The sequence below is a fragment of the Pantherophis guttatus genome, chromosome 3 (genome assembly GCF_059756535.1).
Source record: "Pantherophis guttatus breed Tessera chromosome 3, ASM5975653v1, whole genome shotgun sequence".
Classification (NCBI taxonomy): Eukaryota; Metazoa; Chordata; class Lepidosauria; order Squamata; family Colubridae; genus Pantherophis; species Pantherophis guttatus.
In genome coordinates, this window is record NC_142065.1 from 123,965,788 (window position 1) to 123,983,007 (window position 17,220).

At 35.5% G+C, this 17,220-nt stretch overlaps 1 long non-coding RNA gene across 1 annotated transcript; it reads left to right on the top strand.

Annotated features, from left to right (window-relative positions):
* The first annotated feature begins 12,117 nt into the window (after positions 1-12,117).
* Positions 12,118-16,982, top strand: LOC117662375 (uncharacterized). Its single transcript, XR_004590359.3, has 2 exons — positions 12,118-14,740; positions 16,692-16,982. It is a non-coding gene; the product is annotated as an uncharacterized LOC117662375 (long non-coding RNA).
* Positions 16,983-17,220: the final 238 nt, after the last annotated feature.

Consider the following 17,220-nt stretch of genomic DNA (forward strand, 5'->3'; position numbering starts at 1 on the left):
TCTATCCCAAGGACTTGATAGAAGGATAAAAGTGGCAACTCCAGTCTAAATATGTAGTTGACTGTGTGATAAACTATTATATTAGTCTGAATATAGTTGTCAGAACAGGGGTTTAAGTAGAGAGGAAGACTACATCTGTAAAAATTGTCATCATAATGGGTAAAGACTGCTTTGAATGAAATTTTAATCCTGGTGACCTCATGGACATTCTTGGCAACAGTATGGAAAAATTTTGATTTTTACTTCTAGTTTACAATCCTGAGGTTTCCCCAGTAATCACCCATTCAAGTACTAATCAAGTCTGACCCAGCTTGACTTTTTCAAGATCAGCCAATGTCACTTGATGCGATTCTGATTCTTTTTTTCTAAAGATGCTTTTTTCAAACTGAATACCAGCTACATTCTTTTTAAATCTTGAGTACTATGAAAATGTGGTGGCTGAGATTCACAAAACTATACATGCATGTGTGCATGTGTGCAAGCATTTCATAAACAGTCACAAGGTTTTGTTTTTGCTTTTGTAGGATGAAAACAATGAATATAAAATGTTCTTTAATTATAAGTATAATTTATACATAAATCCTATAAACAAAATTTATTTAGAATGAAAGCTGAAATAAAAGATGGATTTTCTTGGGCAAATGCTCATTGGCCATATGATGGCTTCTGCTTCAGCATGGCCATGTCTTAATGTTATTTTAAATTAATGGATGTTTTGCCAATCATTTCCATGTAAGTAACACTGGGGTCATTCTAAGTGCAACAACATTCTGGAAGTGTCTAAAATAATCCTATCATAATGACTATTTTAATTTTCATTTAAATAACAAGGCCATAGAAATCATTCTTCAATCAAATTAGCAGTCAAATAACCAACGACAATTGGAAAATCTGTTAACATATTAATTCTTCAGTCAGTTTATTTTTAATAACAGGAAGAAGGGAAAAAAGCCCTGAAAAGAATATGAAGTTTCACATGAATTGCATGGCTAGTGTATAGGGAAGATAAGCTTTTAAAATAAAACACTATTCAACACTATGAACCATCAATGTCTTCATTATAAAATGGCCTAAAATCAAAAATATATATAAAAGAATTGGAAATTCTTAATATTTCCTAAGAATTAAGAAATCTAGGCAATAAGGAAAGATTCTACAGTCTCTCATTTCTGCAGCATTCTTCAACAACAATAAAATGTAAGCAGCCCTGCAAGAACCATCATCATCCTAAACCATGGTTTCTCTTAATTATTGAAGTATTAATAAATAATAAATTAATAATTTCCCAGGAAGACTACGGCAAAGCAATATCTGTGAATGAGATGGGCTGCCTCTAAATTTGTTACATAAACATAAATAAAATAAATAAGCAATGCATACGCAAGCAATATCCAGACAGACAGCCTTTGAAAGAGCCACCAAACTCTTCTAACTATTGCGGCCGCTTTGGTGCTACACAATGGGCTGCTCGGTTCAAGCTCACATGCTTTGAGAAGCTCTTTTTCTACTTCACCCAGCTCTATAAACATTTGTAGAAGAATTTAAAAACTATGGAGATTATTAAACTATGGAGAAACATTATGGAGATTAAATTTAAGGGCTATGGAGATTAAAGCTATATAACCACTGCAATTACATTAACAAAGTTTTAATCAAATACACATAGCACAAATGCTACAGCTTGCTTACAATGTGAGATAACCTTGCATTCTCACCAGAGGCCCAGATATGTGGCAAGCCTGAGTCTTAAAGTACCTGGGGAAATAGATGAAACAATCTTCTTCAAAGCTGGCCAGGTGCAAGCTTTTCCTTCCCTACTTCCGCCCTATTGTTTTCTTTATGGGTCCTTTTTTAACACAAAGAAAATGAATGGATGATACATCTATAATGACTAAAATAAAACAAAATGTTGTCTTTTGATAATGTTGCCATATGCGAAAACCTTTAGCCTACCTTTGGGTTGCTTTAATACTGCTTTGATAGATTAACATCTGCATCTTTCAAAAAAGTAGAAAAGTAATCAGGTATGACATCAAAGGTTTTCCTGATCTTGTCTATATAGGAAGGTCAATTCACATATTTTCTTATTCCTTAAAGCAAAGCTTGCCATTCTATTCAGGCACTAAGGTCTCTAATGACACACACAAAAAGATAAATTTTAAAAAATCTTTTTGAAAAAAAATGACCAAATGTCACATAATCACCAAACTAAGCTTCAGCATTCTTGCCTCCAAAGTGAAACAATTCTGATAAAGAGATGTATCTATATAGATAGGAGCTGATAAAGGTCAAATCAAAGGTTATGTGTCAGTGGTAGACAATAATACATCTGTATTCAATTACATTGCTTAATCTTTGTTACCAGTTTTAGATGCTGTTTCCATTCTAGTTCTTCAAGTTGTATGCTGATCTGAAGTGCCATGTAGGTGGCTTAGAAATACTGAGAGGGTTTTGGAATTTTTACAATAATAATAGCAACTTCATTTGTGCTGGAGTTCCATACATTCTAAAAGCTTCCCAGCTATGGTTAGAATCAGCCCTGTGCTCTTAACAATTAAATTGCTGCAACTCAGTATGCTGTTAATATTAGAATTCATAAGAGATAAATGCTAACAGACTAGCTTATTAGAAGTGTGGATATTGTCAAGCAAATTGGTCTCTTTGGGCTTTAACAACTTCATATTTTATAGCAGTTGACATTATCTACACACAATCTCTTTAACATTTGTTTCACCACCATGTTTCTTACCATTTTTTCAGCTGGCAAAAATCAGAGTTGCCTATGGAGGGAGCTATGCAAATGTTGCTAAGAGGAGTATCACAAATGTTTTATGTAAAAGGATCCTATTGTTTCTCTGCTTTCAAGGCCTTTGGAAAGTCTATAATGTAATGTGACACTACCTGGGCAGCTGCACTGTCCCTCTTCGGACATGTAGCAGGAGGATGTGAAAGCTACGGAAGCTCCTTTGATAGACACAGCTGCCAGAATACTTTGAACCAAAAAGGAACAAAGGGTGCTTTTAGACCATACATATTGTTCTGGGATTCAATGGTCAGAATATGCAGAGGAAATATAAAGACTGCTGTATGTCACAGCTGTTGTTATGTGTCAAAAGTGGACAATATCAGTTATATCCTTTGTTACTGAGAGATAAGGAATTTCTACTGACAACCAATAGAAAGCCACATTGGCAGGGTAAAATACCAAATATAGATAGATAGATGGTAATACTGTCTGTATGTCAATAGGTAACACCTGTATATCTTTAAATTCAAAAGAAAAATGAAAAAAAGTTTTTCATTATTAAATTGAAATTTGTTCTCCTTTATGTTTTTGAATTAGCCTTCTTTATATATCAGGAGGACGTGCAGAAGAATATTCCAGTGCATTGAACCTTAAAAGAGGGGTGAGCAAACTGGGGTGGGAAGTGGAATTGACTTTGTTTCTTAATTAGAATCTCAGGCATCTTTGATAGCAGGTAGGTACAACTTCCCGACCAATTCTCATTAGTATGCCAAGATATACCTAAGTCTTAAGACACAGTGGCAATAAAGAAATAGTAGATATAAAGCAGTATTGGTATTAACTGAATGTTATTTTCCAGATAGTCAAAGTAAATCTATCTTAAGATAGGCAATTCAAGACTAATAGTGTAATGACATGCATTACATATATTTTATATAGATGCAATTTTTAACAAGATTTATTTGGGTTCATACTGTAGTCACTCTAGTCTAAGGATGCATAATGGACTCCACTAAGAACTCCTAAACTGAATCTGCGATAAAGAACAGGTGCATGTGAAATTCAAGGATATTTCTGCTGAATATTGACCAATTAGAATACACTAGATAATAAAAAATGGAACATCAGTCACACTACAATTATTTTTATCCATCTTTTTATATCTCTCACATCCCCTCTCAACCCCTCCCTTCCAGCACAAAATTTTATTTAAAATTATACTCCTTTATCTAGTTCTCCTTACCCATTTTTACTACAGATCATTCCTTATTAGCTTTTAATTTTTTATACTGTAAAATGGTTGAAAATAATATCTGTCTCCTACTTTTTTATAATTATAAATTGTATCCTCCCAACACATTTTTGCCTCATCAAACCATTTCAGCACTACAGTATATCCTAGGAAAAGAGTATGTTAACATATTAGACATTATAACTAAAGGGGCTGAGAAAAGATGGGAGGGTCTTAGTCATATTGAGCTAACAAAGGATTAGTGAAAAGATTATAGAAGAGGTCACAGCAAGCTATTATTAAAAATGATGTAAATTGAAAACTCCATCATTGATTTTGACTGACTTTGCTATGTTTCATTCTCTCAAAATGCCTAACGTTGTTCTATATAGTTTTGCTACTTTAGTAATCCATATTGTAAAGGAGTATATTTAAAACACCTTGAAGACATTTGTTAATTAATAGAGTCCCCATGATTTAATTATCATTTAACTTTTCTGCAAATTTCATGTAATAAAAAATCTAATTTTTTCATGTAATAAGAAAATTATTTGGAAAACGCTAAGCGTATTCCAAATAATACTCAAGAACCAGGAATGAACAAAACAACATGGAAAAGGCTTAGAATCTGACCATAAAGTGAGCTGGCTGGTCCTTATATAATTTTAGAACCAGCATCTTCATGCAAAATTTATCCTATTATGTATCATATCATTTTACCACTCTTAATTGATAATTGAATATTTTATAATAATTTGGTCCATTGTTACAAACCCAAATAATATAAGCCTTGACTTTGTGCACTATATATAGAACAACATAAGTCAAATGTGATAAAAACCAAAGGCACCTGAAATTATCAGTTTTAGGTACTTAAATTTATAACGCCCATATACTGTCATGAATGGAATGTGGATTCAAAGTTCAAGAGCTTATCCTGATTATCAGAAAATAAGAAAAATATTATATAAGGCATACTGAACTTATCATGGGATAAAAATCTATATAAATAAATAAATAAATCTTATACGGCAATGTTAATGTCAATATTAACATTGACAATGACAAATATCATTGACATATTTAATATGTAATATTGAATACAATACTTACTGCTATATTATAAATATAAATAATGTGTGTTATTTAATACATAATAAAAATCTGACTATATGTAGGACTTCTATTCAAGAATAGAATAGAATATAATTTTATTACGGTCATATTCAAATAAGAAAAAGAGAGCAGAATAACAGAGTTGGAAGGATCTTTGGAGGTCTTCTAGTCCAGCCCCCTGCTCAGGCAGGAAGCCCTACACTATTTTAGACAAATAGTTGTCCAATCTCTTCTTAAAAACCTCCAGTGTTGGAACATTCAGAACTTCTGGAAGCAAGTTGTTCCACTGGTTAATTGTTCTAACTGTCAGGAAATTTCTCCTTAATTCTAGGTTGGTTCTTTCTTTGATTAGTATCCATCCATTGCTTCTTGTCCTGCCTTCAGGTGCTTTGGAGAATACGTTGACTCTCTCTTCTTTGTAATAACAGTGCCATTCTCAGTTCATAATAAACTCTTATCCTTACTCCATTGTATTCTCTATCTATATTCTCTTCAGCTTTTTCAAAACATTTACACACTTTTATTGCTGCAATCAGTCATTGCTTTTTCCAAAGCATCTTAGGAATTCAGGTTTAGTGGAGAAGCTGAGAATATAACTGAATTCAAATACTGTTTTTCAAGTAGCTAGCAGCAACTGAATTCAAATGACGTTGCTGCCAGCTAGGTGGAAAACAGCATAATAATCAGTAATAGAATATGCAATTATTATTGGTGTTAACATGAACATGTAAACATTGCAATCTTTATGCACAAGTAAAAAAATGGAGAAAAGAATCAATCATATATTCTTCACGAGTGCAGATTGAGGATTATCCCTTATTTTTCATGAACATGGGAGCAACATGTTCTAGTGAACATGTGAAGTGAAGAACCTAGCGTCTTTATTTCTATGTGCAGATCTCCTTTCCTGTTTTCCCCAATGCTTCCTTACCAGGAGACCTAGAATATAACATAATTTGACATAGTCCAAGAAAATAAAAATTATTTCATAAAAGTCAAATGTGTTTGATATTTTGCGCTTATGAATACCACAAAACTGCACTGCAATTATAATATCCTTATTTAATACACAGATTATGGAACAATGAAAGATGAATGTTTGCATTTGGCAAAATTAAACTGAATGTAGTTATTTATCTTTCACCTTAATTGTTTGAGCTTGTTTCTAATGTAAACTGTTGTAATTTTAAATAAATATAATAGAAAAAAACTTTTCAAGGTATCAGAAATCCAGAGCAAATTTACTTTGCAAATAGACTTTGCAGGGTTGCTTTATGCAGAGGATCTTAAACTGACACTTCTGTTCAACAATATATATATTTTAAAGAACTTGCCTGTGCTGCAAACACAATCTACTCCTGGAGTAGATGACTACTGTGCATGCATATTTATTTTACTTTAGGGCCAAAATACAAATAAAGCTTGAAAAACAAGGGCCATGATTCAGTCAGAGTGATACAACTCTTCATTGCATTATGGTGCTTTTTTCAAGAAAAGCAGGTTAAGTACATGTCTGAGCTGCCTGACCATTATTCATTGGGTGTAAATGCCTATTTTTCGCTAGAACATCCCCAAAATTTATAACCGTTGTCTACAACATTCTGAAAAGTTGAAATTAAGCATAGCTGCAATTGTTCTCATGCAACCTAAGTATTCTTGCCATCTCTTTCCCGCTTTTCTTTTCTCTTCACCTATTATTTTCCTTTCCGTTGATAACTGCAGACTTTTCAGGGCACAGGCCCATCATTTTATATCACTTACTATAGCATTATGAACATTAGTAATATCATAATAATGTAAGGCATAAATCTTGAGTCAAATTGCAAGTAACAAACTAATGTGAATATGAAATCCTTTTAGAAAAAACAGCAGGCTCAGATTCACACTATATGTTTATATTTATTTAGAAGGTTTCATAAATATTGCAGGTTGAATCATTTCAACTCTCTCTATATATCAAAAATCCTAGTTATCAGAAGTATACATATAATCCAAAGAGCTAAATGCAGGAATTGTCATGGATAAAGGAAGCTGAAGTGCTAAAGACTACATCAACCAGCAAGAACTGTGAAGACTAAAACATGGAGCCCATAAAATCTCCCCTCCCCCTTCTTTAACATGTAATCTTTGAAGGGAACCATCACAAAATTCCTTTTTGTCTCCCCTGTCATTGTTAATGATTGGACCGACCTTGCTCATTTGGGTAATCTGGATATCAATATAAGGATCAGTATAATAAATCTCAGGTGTTCTGAAGGATAGACTAAGACAGGAGGGGATCCATGCTGTCCTCCAGCTGCTACTGAACAATAGCTCCTCACAGCCCTATTAAAGTGTTCAGAGGCCCCAGATAATAAATTGCTGTACTCTCCAAATATTCATAACGGGATGGATGAGAATTTCATTCCATCTAAAGGTTCCGCATTCACCCAATCTACACTTACAAGAGAACTAGAATGAGCAACATAAGCAACTATAAGTAAAAGTACAACAAGCATCTGTTAAAAATAATCTAGAATCCTTCTCAGGCATTTGCTAGAAAGAGGAGAATAGAGGAGAAAATCTACCGGGGCAGCTTTCTGGAACAATTGCCACCTGATACTTTCCCTCTCTCTTCAAGAACCCTTGAATCTTCCCAGGGACCTAGTCCTGCATTGATCATCCATTTCATAACATTACCCCAGAATGAAACCCACTAACTTCTTTTTTAAGCCATTTTATAGGCAAGCCCTGCCAGGCTTGCCAAGCAGCCACCCAAAATATTTTGATATGATAAAACTCAAAATGGTGTTTACAATTTACTTGATCAGATCTCCAGTGATGGGCAAGCAACTTTCACTGTACTTCTGATCAGCATTCTTGCTAAGGGAATGGAGGGCAGGCTCCTAGTGTGAGGGCAATGCTTGCCACTAAGAAATCTCCTGATTCTATTCACATATGGCATCTCTACTATCCCATTTAATATCTCTGCACCATTCATATTCTCATTCCTGGTTTTGATGAACTTTTGTCACCTGCCTTGGCTTTTATTTCTTTTTTTAAAAAAAATTCCAACAACTAAAAAGAGAGCAATGTGGACAGTTGAGAGGGAAGAAAATAATCTAAGACATACCCAAACACTGAAATGAATGACACAGAGCCTGAAATGAAGGCAGTCTCTCACAAAGGTAAACAAGAAAAAAAAATATGTTGGTGTGTTTGGGAGCCAGAATAATGCATGGCCCAATGACCTGGTATTCTGCTGTGACCTAGAGAGGCCCTGTTGTGGGAGGTTTGGGCTGCCATTGACTTGCAATTGCACGCAAAAAGCTATTGTGCAAGATTGGTCTCCTTAGCTGAGGTATATTCAGTAAGTCTGGTCCACTATGCGGAATTTGCCAGAGCTAAACTGCTAGCACGGGCAAAGGATCCTGTTAGAGTGAAGCATTTCAGATTGCTTCCATTAGTCCAGCAACAGTATTCTGAGCTGTTTTTTCCACTGAGTTGCATCTTGGATGCCATTATCACTTGGCACCCCTTTTTATTTGTGTTGACCAACTGAAGCAGTCATAGAGATATTGTCTACTTCAGTTATGATTATGAGTTCTCCAAGAATGTGGAGATAGACCGTAAACTGCATATATTAAACTGGACGTTTGAAAGCAGATGAATGTTGGAATTCACACAGCAATACTAGCAAACTCATAAGGAGCATATCCAAACAATTTATCAGTGAATATTGACCGTCACCTAAATATGTTCTTTGAAGTTACTAACATTCCATCAGGCATGGACCTGAATACTGCCATACAAAACAGCCGCAGTACCCAGGATTGTCAACAGTCACAGATGAACGCCTATAACCATAAATTTTAGTGTTGGCTACTCCTATCCTCCCTGATGTCAACAAAAGCAAGATGCCAAAGGCAGATGGATGGCAAACCTACCACAATGTTTCATTGTCCATGACATACAGTATAGCTATTTGGTACAGCAAAGCCTGCCACACATTAACTTCCTCACCAGCATCAAACAAACAATGTGATTCCTGGCAATAGCAATGCCAATGGTATTCTCTCTCTCTCTTTTTCTTCCATGAAAAGATGGATAGTCATCACATCAAACATATTAATATATTTCATTTCCAATCCATTGTTTTTAGAAAGCTCAAGAAGGTGATTATGCTTCTCTCACCTTTCCTCTACATTCTATCTTATCATACCTGTATAAAATAGGTCAGGGTAATAAAGATTGACTGAAACAAAATGGCCCAATTAATGCATTGGCTGGCAGTGATATGGACTTGAATCCTTTGAATCTTAATCCAACACTCTTAATCACTGTGATCTCTGGAAAAGTATGATTTAAAATGTGAGTCAATTGGAAAACTGAAAAAGAAAGACTTATGTGTATGTGGAAAAGGCAATGAAACTATAAATCAGAGAGCAAAGCTTTCTATGATGTCAGGAATTGTATCACTTCCTTTCCTTTAGATGGCACCATTCAACCATTCTGCACCTTTGCAGCCTTCCTAATATGAGGCAATTAGTATTCATGGTACAAAGTACATAAATTTCCTTTGTTATCCCAACGCCTAAAACATCCATAATATTGAGTACCGAGATGATGTTAGCATTTCTACCAGGAGTAATATTTTCATGGAATGGTGATTATATCCTTATTGGGAAAAACTTGGAAAGCCCCAATACTTCTTCAACATCTATGAAATATGTAATTTTGTGAGAATCCTTTTTAATTCATAAGGTGAATAACTGAAACCATGTATAACTTATCTGAATCAACAGCTCTATACAGAAAGTCACTAGAACTACAACAAACATCTCCCATGTCACCACCCACTGGAAGTCCAAAAGAAGAGGAGGTGGCACTCATCTTGAAAATGAGATCTTATGGGCTTGAATCTCCCATTCATATATTATGGGAAGAAAAATCTAGTAATTGCCACTTTTATATTTTCTCTGTATTTTTTGCCCAAACTACTAATCACCACCCCTAAGCACCTGGAATGTGATCAGAATGCTTTTAGATCCATTGCAAATACTTCCCCAAAATAGTTACTTTGGAGCAATATACTTTTTTCACAAGTACAGGAAGTCCTCGACTTACAACAGCTCATTTAGTGATCGTTCAAAGTTACAACCTCCCTGAAAAAAGTGACTTACAACTGTTTTTCATACCACCGTTGCAGCATCTCCCTGGTCACATGATCAAAATTTAGACACTTGGCAAATGGCTTATACTTATGATAGTTGCAGTGTCCCAAGATCACATGATCCCCTTTTGCAACCACCTGACAAAGTCAATGGGCAAGCCAGATTCACTTAATAACAGTGTTACTAATTTAACAGCTGTGGTGATTAATAACTGTGGCAAGAAAGGTCATAAAACGGGGCAAAATACATTAAATAAATGTTTCACTTAGCAACAGAAATGTTGGGCTTAGTTGTGGTTGTAAGTCAAAGACTACCTGTAAATGTCTTTAGAATGGAGGGTCGTCCTAATTGAAATATTTGCTAAAGTTCAAAAAGTGCAGAAGATTTTAGCATGAGGACATTTCACCAGTGATTTGCCTCTAGAACTGGAGGTTCTATTTAGTCTGAATTTATTTACATATTTCTGATTCTAATGACCGACAGATCTTTGTTTCCATTAATTTGCTTAATCCAGCATCTAAAATATCTTATCTAACTATATGCCAGAATGAGGTAACAGAATGTTGTGTGGAAAATGTCTTAATCTGCATTTGTGATACATAAAGAATACTATTTTTGAATAAGAGAATAGTGATTTCGCCTTGTGCGAAAATCACCATACAATCTGTATATCAAGTTCAATCGTTTTTGTCTATTAAGATGATTTTCTATTTGCAAGGAATACTGATCTCAGGCAGAATCTGAAAAAGGCATTTCCTAGCTACAGTTCAGACTTTTGCAGTTCAGTCTGACAGAGGTGCAGAAATCTATCACCATTTTCTTTAAAATCAAAAATATTTTTATTTCCCAATGTGCACTTAGATACAGTGAGTGTAACAGCAGGAAATAGCATACATTGCATTAGAAAAAAATCATTAAAATAGTGTTCAGGAAGATTATATTAAAATCAGCATGGATTTGGGAAGGCTTTATCATATTATGGCTGGGCATCCAGGGAAGGAACGGCAGAGTGAAGTCTGCTCCATGAAAATTGGAGCTGATGACCACAGCAGAAAGAGGAATAATTCCTCTTAGACAAAGATAGGACTTGAGATCACACACAAGTGCTCCAGACAGTTGTGTCTTGTGAGAGGAAGAGAGGTGGGGGGAGGGAGGGAGAGATGGAATAAAGAGCAAAGGGATGAATAAAACTTTCATTTTAGAAAGTTTGAAATGGACTAAGGTTCTTGGTAAATTTGAAATAAGATTTTGGAATGAATAATTCTTCCTGTGGGAAAATGTTTTTCTTTTGATTTTTTTTAAATAGTGAGATAAAACTTTAAAAATTGTATACCAGAGAGTACTATGGGGAACTAAAGATTATAATTCAAGGCAAAATACAAATAGCAAACTAAGAGCATGACTGGATAATTTTCCTATAATGGATTTATAAAAAAAGTTTTGAAGAAATTTGTGAGAAGGAAAAAATAAATAAGAAATAAATTACAACATTATTTGAAGGGACTAGAAGGGACTGTTACAAATAAAAGGAAGAGATGTAAAGTTGATTTATTTGATCAAAGTTAAAATAAATTTATTTTCTCTGGTAATCCTTCATGTACTTTTGTTGACATCAGGACTGAAAAGGTGATGCTTTATGGATTTGTTTGGAGATAAGAGATGGGATGTGGGAAGAAGTCATAATTTGTTGTATTTTAAGAGAAAGTGTTAAGTTACTAAAATGGTTTATAGTTGTTATGAAGGAGAAAGTGACTTCTTTATATATTTCTTTTCTTTTTTTACTATATTTTTTTCATTTTTTCTATGTTTTCTTTCTTTTTTCTTCTTTTCTACACTTTTACTTTTTAGTCTTTAGTTTATATTAATTTTTATTGTGATAATTGTAGTTTTTAATAAAATTAGTATTACAAATAAATATGGCTAGGTTGTATACATTGAATACATTATGTATACAATAATTGAAGTATACATTAAGGAAGTTGTGTTTCATAGGAAATTATGTGGCTATAATGAAAAAAGCATGCATTTAGATAATTATAAAATTTATAAGAAAATAGTAATTTGTGGGGAAATGTGTTAATCTATTCAAAATATTTTGTTAATAAATCAAATGAGCAGACTTTTATAGGTAGTTCTCAGTTAAAATAGTATTTGAGATTGGAATTTCTCATGTTAAGTGATGCTGTTATGAAGTACAACATCATGTGATTACATTGCTAAACAACAGCAATCCCTCAGTCCCCAGCTGCCATTTTTAAGTGAGAACAGTATGGATCATTACATGAGGACCTCATATGATTGTGATTTCCAATTTCTTGCCAGTTTGCCCACTGAGTTTCCTTCGATGACTGGAAAGCTGAGGTCCCCAACTGAGATCACGTAACTGCAGAAGCACTGCAATGTTGAAACTTCCAGGACCAAACATAGGTTCCAATCATTCAGCACCATTGTGCATTCAAATGGTCATTGAACAAGTGATCATTAAGTGAGGACAACTTGCACATAGATACATGTAGTACAGTGTAGTCTGGATTTCCATTAATTTGCTCATTTCTGCTATTAACTACCATTCATGAAGATATCAATTCTTAGAAGGCAATAGTTTGACAAATTCTGTAAGTATGATGTGAAAGAAATCATTCCTTTTATCTTTTTTCTGTCCTAGAACTACCACAAACCCCAATAAATGACATGAAGATTGTTCTGCTTTAATCATAATGGAGTGCAGGTAGGAAAAAATTAGAGGATTCCATATCCTTCTAGTTAAAAAATGGAATGAAAGGACATTTTGTACATGAAACACAATGAGAAGGAACTACAATTTAGCAAACTAGCATTCTAGCACAACTTGTCACAAAGATCCTACCCATCTCAGCAGAAGTGCTCAACCTTCGGAATAGGATCTATAGGCTGAAGTTATCCTCTTTTTTCTGTGTCCCCTTTGCCCTATGTCATTACTATTGCTTGTCTCCCTACTACTCTTTCTCCTCCACCTTGTTTCCCTGCTTTCTTTGGTACCATCAACTCTCAAAAACTAGCTGCAGCTAGATCAGAATAGGAGAATCCATCTCAATTGTATTATCCATATGGATTGGATACACAAAATGTCAACCTACTGTCAAGTGTTTAAGGAGAATTTTATCCAATACAGGTGTAGAAATGGCCAAATAAATTATTCTATCCATTATCCTGGATTTTGGAGATTTCATGTTGCTCGCTGCCAGTCTATTCTCAGCCTTTTGGGGTTCAGGACACGCCTGGCCGTTGATTTCCTGTCATGGACTAATAAAGTAGCTTTAGCCAAGACAGCTCAGATATCAAGCTCAGCTTGAAGATGCTTTGTTTGGGTAATAATTTTGAATCATGGCTCTGAAGGTCAAGTAGTGCAATCAGGTTTACAGCAGAAGATATATGTACAGGATCAATTGCTATTACAACAAGTATGTAAAAAAAAAAAATCACTTGTCTGAGACAGAAAAAGTTCAAAATAAATTGGGAGCATATTTTACATTATGGAGAATCCCATTTGGCAGCAAAAAGGCCCAGGAATGTTTCAGATACAACCAATTGAGTGGCTGTTGTCAATTTTTGGCATCCATTTGATTCAAGGAATCAAGGTTCATTACGATTATTGGCAATTCTCTGATAAAACAACAACAAATCTTAACTATTTTATAGAACTTCAACAAAATAGATCCCAAGATCTGCCAGATTATCATTATTGGTTTCTCTGTTAGCACCACGTTTTCAATTATGCTCCTTTATGTCTTGGCAATTATTTTTGAGAAACATAACCTACAACTGAAGATGGGATTATATCCCTATCCATTTCCTATAGACTCTTTATTAGTTAGAAAATCCGAGCTCCAATTAATAGCTCAGCTAATTAAACCTCTGCCTTTGCTAATGCAAGGAAAAACGCTCCGTTTTCCCTAATTTGACAGTGACGGGAGAATAAGCGGAGTTTCTGAATCAAACACTGCGAGGGGAGACGAGGCGTTTGGCTTTGCTTTTAGCAACTCGGCCTCTGAGCTTGGCGGAAAAGAGATTGGCGGATGCGCTCACTAACGCCGCTGGATTTCCTCCCCTTATGAGGAAGGCACGGTGGCTGAAGAAACGGCCTCGGGATTCCGCAACAGTAAAGCACAAACCAGCATACTGTGCTGTAAAACCCTTCCAATATATCTTGCAGTCGCTTTTTGGTCAGACCCAACGCGGTTTCTACGCAGCTTTTCAAAAAATCGGTTCCATCCTGAATCAGTCACCGTTCAAGGGAAAGAAACGGACCCCTCAATAGGTTTCCCCATTTTCAAAAGAGCCGCGTGCGTGTGGGCCGCTGCCGGGGCCGAGCGGGTCTGGGAATGGCACGCAGCGCCCATTTTGTGTCCCGAGTCGGCCGTCCAGCTAAAGCAACGCCTGGAGAAGCCGGCTTCTGTGCGCCCATGGCCTCAGCTTTATCGGGCCGTTTGTTCGGTCCCTTCTTTTGTAATTGAGGTCAGTGGGTCAGATGCTGATAACAATGGACAAGCTACATTTTCTGGAAATTAATTTGCGTAAAAAGAAGTTGTCTTTTCTTAAAAGCACAATTATTTACTTTTGTGTTTCTTATCGGGAAACAATATCTAGGTGGGGTGGGGTGGGGGAAGTTTTACTGTTTATTTGCCAAAACCATTATCACCACTGTCATAAGCAATAACTGGCAGAGAAGAAATAGCTTTAGTGTGTTGCAGCAAAGTCAACAAAGGGTCTTCTGACACCCTTAAGGCATCTATTATGGCTTGGGTCTTCCTGGACTAAAGGAATGTGTAACCCAGGATAGTTTCTTTAATGCAAACGTGTAGGCTTCAACTTGATCAACCTGGATTTAATTCAGTTCTAGAGCAGCTATTTAAACACAGCCATAATTTTCCTGCTATTAAAATTGCTGGTCCTAAAAACTGCTGAATTTGTATGAGTAATAATTATAAAAAAGATTCCATTTCCTTTCTCCACAATTTTGCCATAGGTTGCATTTGATCATTTGAGGTGCTGCTTTCATCTTTAGCATTTTTTTAAAAATGCTAAAGTAATCATAAGTAATCAACAAAGAAACAGAATAGGGTGGATAAAACATTTTGAAAAGTTAAACCATGTTACATATATTTTCTCAATGTCTGTAAAAAAAAAGAAAAATAAGGAGTGAGTATTGTTTGATAACACTGGAGCAGTGATACATTTCTGACTGATTTTTAAAAAGTACAAAATACCAAAAGATTCTAAGCCGCCCAAAGTTATCCTGTGGTAAAATGGATGGATAAATAAATAAATACATAATAAATAAATAAATAGCAATGCTCTTGACATATTTAGGGAGGCTTGGGTAAGGTGCTCTCAAAGTCCCCATGGTGATGCTACCCTGCAGTCTCAAAAAACTGTCACCCTGCTTTGTTCTATCCAGCTTTCTGCTCTTTCCCGCTTCTCATTGTTCTCAGCATACATTTCTCATAAAAGAAAATACCCTCTGCACACAGCTGGTGGAACCAAGTGACATTTTTTCTCTCTCTTCTTTTCCCAGTCACCAGGCAATGCTGAGAAGGAACCCCCTCCCAGCCCAGAATTGCCTGACCTATTGATAATTGAAAAAAGGTAGAAGAATGCTCAACTTCTTGACTACTTCTCCCTGTTCTTCTCCATTTAGGAAACTTAGAATGGAAAATAGTTATTGCTTTTTCTCTAGGAAATAAAGGTATCAGCAAATGCTCCTGAAATTCACTGTTTTTAAAGTGGAGTACAGTAGTTGTACTTAAGGGTTGAAATGAGAGGTCCTTGGCAGTGGTGAAATCCACCCCGTTTTGCCACTGGTTTGCTGCCCGCGTATGCGCGGTTCATGCCAAATGCACACTGCATGCATGCACTGTGCGCCAAATACAAGCTGTTGCATGCACATGCGCAGTACATGCCAAATGTGCACTGCACGTGGAAAAAAGGCTTGGGAAGGTAAGTAGAACAACGAGGGGGGGGGACAGCTGTGCCGCACAATTTAGATTTACTAGAAAGCAGTATTTCCTGCTTTCTGACTATTTTAAATCGTGCGGCACAGGTGATCGTCAGAAATACCTGTTTGGACCAACTTCTTTTTACTACCGGTTCGCTGAATCAGTAGCTTTTATCACTACCTGTTCACTTGAACCGGTGCGAATCAGTAGGATTTCACCACTGGTCCTTGGTGCTCTCTGAGCTTGCTTGTTTTCTTGCAGGTGTTTCATTACCATAACTAGATAACAACATTAGTGCTAGTGGTGACAGCCTCTGAGCAACCTTAACCCTAACCCTATGACTGGCACCATCTATTGACTAAATCAATTTCAGGCTACACATATTTTAAAAAATATTCTGAAGTGCTTTGGACCTCTGATTTACACTGCACTTCTCAGCTATTCATTAAAGCAGTCTATTTTTTTTTCAGGTTCTGTAACTTTATTCATTTTAATGCACGGATCCCTTAAAGCAGTGTTTTTTGTGCCTCTCCCACACCCCAAGGGTCATGCCTAAGCCTGAAGAAAGTTTAGTCATTCTATTTTTTAGCAAAGAGATCCTGTCATCATGGACATATATGGTGCAAAGGACTTTTTTACATTATTTTCAAAGCATGTGCAGCTCTACTATCCACACCCTTATAGAAATCAGAAATTATTTGTAACAATAATTTTCTAATTTGATTAAATGAGTGTGCTACAAAGAATGCAATGATTTCTGATTTGGAGTTAATGTGTCTCATTTGGTGTTTTTGTGTCTCATTAATCATCAAATCTCACTGTCTTTCCTTTATATCATTGGGAATTGAAAAAGCTTGGCTTAGTGTCTTTTGTGATTATTAAGATATTTGAAACCTATAACAGCAAATTTAGAAGCTGCTATCTCACAGTGGCCTTCTGAATAAAGAAACTGTAACAGAGTTAATTTCCTTCTTTTCATGTTACTGCATTCAAGAATTT